We start from the raw sequence: 5788 nt of genomic DNA on the forward strand, positions 1-5788 counted from the left end.
TTGGAGGTTTGTTCTTTTTTAATATTTATATTGGATTAATGCCATTGTCAGAAATTACAGTGACCTTGTTTGTGATGGACTTAGTATGAGGTGCAGGAAGTCACGACGACATGATATAACTAACCTCTGAACTAAATTGCATTGAATACCTAGATGCTTTTGCTTTCTGTACTTTATTGACTCTCTGATTTGATCATGTTACTTAATACTGTAGAAATGAAGCTTTTTTTTTTTTTTTTAAAAAAAAGGCTAGTTTCTTGGAGTGGGAAAGAATATTTTGTAAATGATCAAGAACTGAAACATTGACCATTTGTTTATCCAGTGATTTCCATATAATATATACCCTGGATCATAACACGTCAAAATTTCATCCCAGTCATCTAATGCATATTACATCTTCCTTTGTCTCAAAATTCTTTTGATCCATGTTCAGTCATGTAAAATTAATAAACGTGTTCATAAACTAAGAACATTCAGTTCAAAAGTATTTTTCTTCAAATAACTTGTATCAAAATTTATTAATGTAGGAACTCGAAGACCTGACTTCATTGGCTGGGTATGTGTTTAATGAACCCGGAGATCCTAAACTGAAGACAGGTGAGTGCTACCAGTCCGATGTAGCCATAAACTGTGTGTGTGCTTCAGCCCGTGTTGTACAGTGGTGGAATGTTGCATGTCACAAGGGGAAGGGACCTTGGTGTAACAGCCCAGATCTTTAGGAAGGTACAAACCTCAATTTTGTTCAAATATATTTAACAAAACCCCAGTCTAAGTTGTGTTGTGTGCCAATGACGTGGATGGCTAGTCTGGTAAAACAGTCAGTGATGAGCAAGCTGTGGGATACCTGCCTATCTCAGTTGCACACTGCCTGACAAAAAAAGTGGAGCACCCTGAAGACGTGGTTAGATGTCAGTGTTACTTCATACATGTCCACACCATAGACGAGTGTGTAAATGTTTTGCAGTTCCCTGTGACTGGTAGAACGGCTACCTGAGTGCATTTAGTGTTCAGTGTCGTTACCAGGCCTGTTAGGGCATATAAGGAGTATGAAAAGTGTCAGATGTTAATTGATCACTGTGGAGAACAGGGAGATGCTGCATGCTCATGTTAGACACTGTTATCAGCAGTTGAAAGAGTTTGTATTGTGCACAAGCATTTTGTAACTCTTTCACATCTGTACATGCCATCTGAGGACAAGAAATGTACTCCGTGCAACATTGTATGTCATCCATCACCATTTGTTAGAGGCTAGCAGCATCCTGGCTAATGAATTATTGTCCCCTGCGTAGGCTGCTGTTAACACCATAGCACAAACAGCTATGTTTGGAATGTTGCCATTTGGATTGTTGCCATGACCAGAAAGCATGGGCTACTGTGTGTTCAGTGATGACTTGCAGTTCTGAACTGTCGTTTATGATCATTGTCAGGTAGTATGGAAGCAACTTTGGGGAAGGTCTCATTCTTCCGATGTTTTGGAGAGCCACAGCAGTGTAACTCCTGGCATGATGATGTGGAGAACCATCATGTATGGCTTCAAGTCACAGCTGGTAGTGATACCGGAAACTCTTGACAGCACAACGGTACATCACAGATATCCTGCATTCTCATTAGTGGGATAGTATTGTGGTACTATTTTTCAACTGGACAGTGCTCGCCCACACATGGCACATCTCACTCAACTCTGTGCAACGTTGAAATACTCCCATTGGCAGCAAGACCCCCAGATCTGTCCCAACAGAGCATGTGTGGAACTAGCTCAGGCGTCAACTCAGTCCCTGTGTCAGAATTCAGGATGCTGAGGACCAGTTGCAATAATTGTGGGACAGCTTGTCTCAGGAGAGCATACAAAAGCCTTAGGACATCCGTCCCAACATAATCAGTGCGTGCATGCAGGCCATAGGAGGTAAAACATCATACTGCCAAGTTCTTTGTTATTTTGACTCAATTATGTAATCACTGAAATAATACATACTCTTCCACACTGTGAAGTTTCATTCGCTATTCTCCACCCCTACTTGGTGCTTCACTTTTTATGTAAGACACTGTGTGAAGCTATGTCCACACCAGACATGTCACACCATTCCATGCACAGTGTAGAATGTTCATAGGTGTGCAGCATGGTTCCATTCTGTGTTCACATATGACTGTAAAAACGGAAGGTGAAACTCTGATAATTGCAATTGTTGCTTTTATAGTTATCTATCATCAGCTGAAGCTGGAGAAACGTGAAAACTCTGTATGTCCGTCTTTTCAGTTGTGGGACTTGGCTGTTCGATACAGGGTGTCAAATCAAACACCTTTCAGCTGTCTAATATCCAAACTTATTTTATTTGGCTACCAGTTTCGGTGATTTACTACTCGGTCTTCAGGCCCCTGACCGACATGTAGGAAGATTTCACTTTGGTTCTGGACAAAACAGGGGCCAGCATTCGAATACTGGTATCTGTAGACTTCTGCCTGCTATATCGATCACTCCAACCATCATCTGCTGGCTGTTAGATCTAACAGTCGGCAGATGATGGTTGAAGTGATCGGTATAGTATGCAGAACTTGACAGATACCAATATTCGAATGCTGGCCCCTGTTTTCGCCAGAACCGAGGTGAAATTTTCCTACACATCAGTCTAGGGCCTCTGGCATAGTAAATCACCAAAACCGGTAACCAAATAAAATAAGTTTGGAAACAAGATGGTTGAAAGGTGTTTGATTTGACATCCTGTAAATGTAAAAATGGTCATCAGTGCTTGACACAACTGCTAAAAAGTCTAAAGATAAATTTCAGAAATACTCTTTTAATGGATATACATATCAGTGGGATATCAATGATGCGATTCACTGACGACATTGCCATCCTCTATTAAAGTGAGGCAGACATACTGGACTTGCCGAAAGAAATGAACAATCAGTCTACTGAGTACAGTATACGGACTGGATTAAACTGAAGAAAGATGAAAGTAATGTCTTACAAAAACTGGGGACCCCAAAGTAGATGAAGATAAGGAATTCTGCTGCTTTGGAAGCAAAATAACATGACATACAAAGCAAGGAGGGCATAAAAAGCAGACTAGCACAGCCAGAGAAGGCATTCCGGGTGATAAGAAGTGTACTAATATCAAACATAAACCTTAATTTGAGAAAGAAATTTCTGAACGATGATTTACATTTGGAGCACAACATTGTACGGAAGTGAATCATAACCCGTAGGGAAACCAGAAAACGAGAATTCATGTTTTTGGGATGTGTGCTATAGAACAATATTCAAAATTAGGTTCACTGATAAGAAAGAAGTCTTCCGCAGAATTTGTGATGTAATGCTAGATGGCCCTACTACTTAAAAAAAATCTCATTGTCCTTTTCTGCTAACTTATTGGCTTTCTCTAGGGACAATTTCACTTAGCATATTGCCAGTACTAGCATTACGTGTTTTTTTACATAATGGAGCTAGTTGAGTTAGGTGAAAAATCACTGTTTTAAAACATATTACTTTATTTCAGTTAAGTGGGCACATTCACACTCCAGCACTGCTCCAATGGTAAAGACCCCAAGCAACAAGCATCTGGGTGCCTCACCACTTGCGCTGCTTCTGCCACATTCCGACACCCAAAGCAGTCTGTCCAAAAGAACAAAGATTTCTATAACTTTCCCACATTCTGGCATTTTAACACTATTTTGTATGGCTAAATGTCACTGTTCTTGGAAAAATATAACTATTGTATTTTAATTCTATGGAAAATTCTTGTAAGACATATGGTGCATGGATACACTACATAAGCATACTGACTTCCAGCGAAAATAACCAACATGTGGAAATAGTATCTGTGCATTATTTCAAAGAGCCTCTATGATGTCGTCTGCCCCTGACCATTGATGTTGTAATGTTATAGTGAGGAGAGAAATTTGGAAAATATTGACAAGAAGGGACAGGATGATAGGACATGTGGTAAGACATCGGGGAATAACTTCCCAGTATTAGAGGGAGCTGTAGAGGCTAAAAACTGTAGGGGAAAACCACTCGGAAGCTGAATGATGCCGACGCCCTCCTCTCTCACTTTACCCCAAAAAAATGGGGGGGGGGAGGAGGAGGAGGAGGAGGAGGAGGAGGAGGAGGAGGAGGAGGAGGAGGATGGAAAGTTTGAACCTTTTTAATGCAGGCTTTGAACACTTGAGTTAGATTGGACCAGTAATAAAGAAACAAGACACTAATTGTAGAAATTCGGTATATTGTCACAAAAAAATCTGAGTAGCACTGTGGAGTAGTGGTTATGATACTAAACTGTTGCATGGAGGGTCGTGACTTAGAATAATGTCATGTAGAAGAAGGTGTAATTAGATGAATGACAAACACTAACTTCATGTAATGAAGGTTTTCTTCAGCACTTGCACATACAAGGGCGCGGAGCAAACTGCGTCTGGCCAGAACACATACAGTATATATACAGCTACAGAACATTCCAGTACAATGATTCTTTACATTTGTGGATACTTCTAGAATGTACTCAGACTGAATATAGAAATTAAAATTGTACAGTCCAGAGTGAGTTTTGAACTCGCGACCCTTCATGCAACAGTCTAGTATCATAATCACTACACCGTGGTCACTGTGCTACTCAGCTTCTTCTGCGACATTGCTCCCTCCTTAAGAGAACAGCGTCTCGGTGTTACGTTGTCCTAGTCCGAGAATGAGTCATCGGTCCTGCATACTCCGACTCCCGATGACTGATGTTCACCCTGGCAGCGATCTTCTTAGAACTTTCTTTGCCACTGTGCTCTTTGTCACCTTTCCGCTTGTTGCCTGTCGCTGGAGCTTCTAATTTACCCTGGGTTGCAGGATCCTTAGAGGGCTTCATTCGAAGGACGTGGACCGTATCTCTGATCCTTCGCTGTCTTGTGTTGGGGTTGAAATCTTCAACTTCATAAGTAACATCAGACAACTGTCTTAACAACCTTATAAGGTCCAAAGTAGCACCTGAGGAGCTTCTCAGAGAGACCAACCTTCCGAATAGGAGTGAAGATCCAGACGAGGTCACCAGGCTGGTAGACAACAGGGGGGTGGCTCATGTCATACCTTTGGTGATCGTTTTCTTGAGCTTGCAGCGTGCGGAGTCGAGCTAACTGCTGAGCTTCCTCAGCTCTGGTTAACACCTGGCCGATGTAGTTGTCGTCCAAGTCATCAGGATGTAACGGAAACACAGTGTCCATCATCGTAGTCACCTCACGCCCATGCACCAGGAAAAATGGGGTAAATCCTGTGGTTCTTGTTTGGCGGTGTTGTAGGCAAACATTATGAAAGGTAGCATCTCTTCCCAGTTGCTCTGCTGAACATTGACGAACCTTGATAGCATATTGGCTAGGTCTTATTAAGGCATTCAGTAAGCCCATTAGTTTGCTGATGGTAGGCAGTCGTCATGTGATGAGTAATGTCACTCAATCCTTAATTAACGACCTTGGGGCACCGCGTTTTAATACAATGTCTACCATGATGAATTTGGCTACCTCGAATGCTTCGGCTGTTTTCACGGCTTTTGTAATGGCATAGCGTGTCAGATAACCAGTGCAAACAATAATCCATCTATTGCCACTAGCAGACGTTGGAAATCGTCCAAGGAGGTCAATCCCAACACGCTGGAAAGGTGTTTTGGCTGGTGGAATTGGTATGAGTCGGCCAGGTGGTTTCTGAGAAACTGCCTTTCTCCCCTGGCACTCTCGACAGTGCGACATATCGTGATGAACACTCCTAAATAAACCTGGCCAAAAAAATCTCTTGTGGATCCTATTGTAAGTCTTAATA

This window comes from Schistocerca nitens, chromosome 2 (genome assembly GCF_023898315.1).
Source record: "Schistocerca nitens isolate TAMUIC-IGC-003100 chromosome 2, iqSchNite1.1, whole genome shotgun sequence".
Classification (NCBI taxonomy): domain Eukaryota; kingdom Metazoa; phylum Arthropoda; class Insecta; order Orthoptera; family Acrididae; genus Schistocerca; species Schistocerca nitens.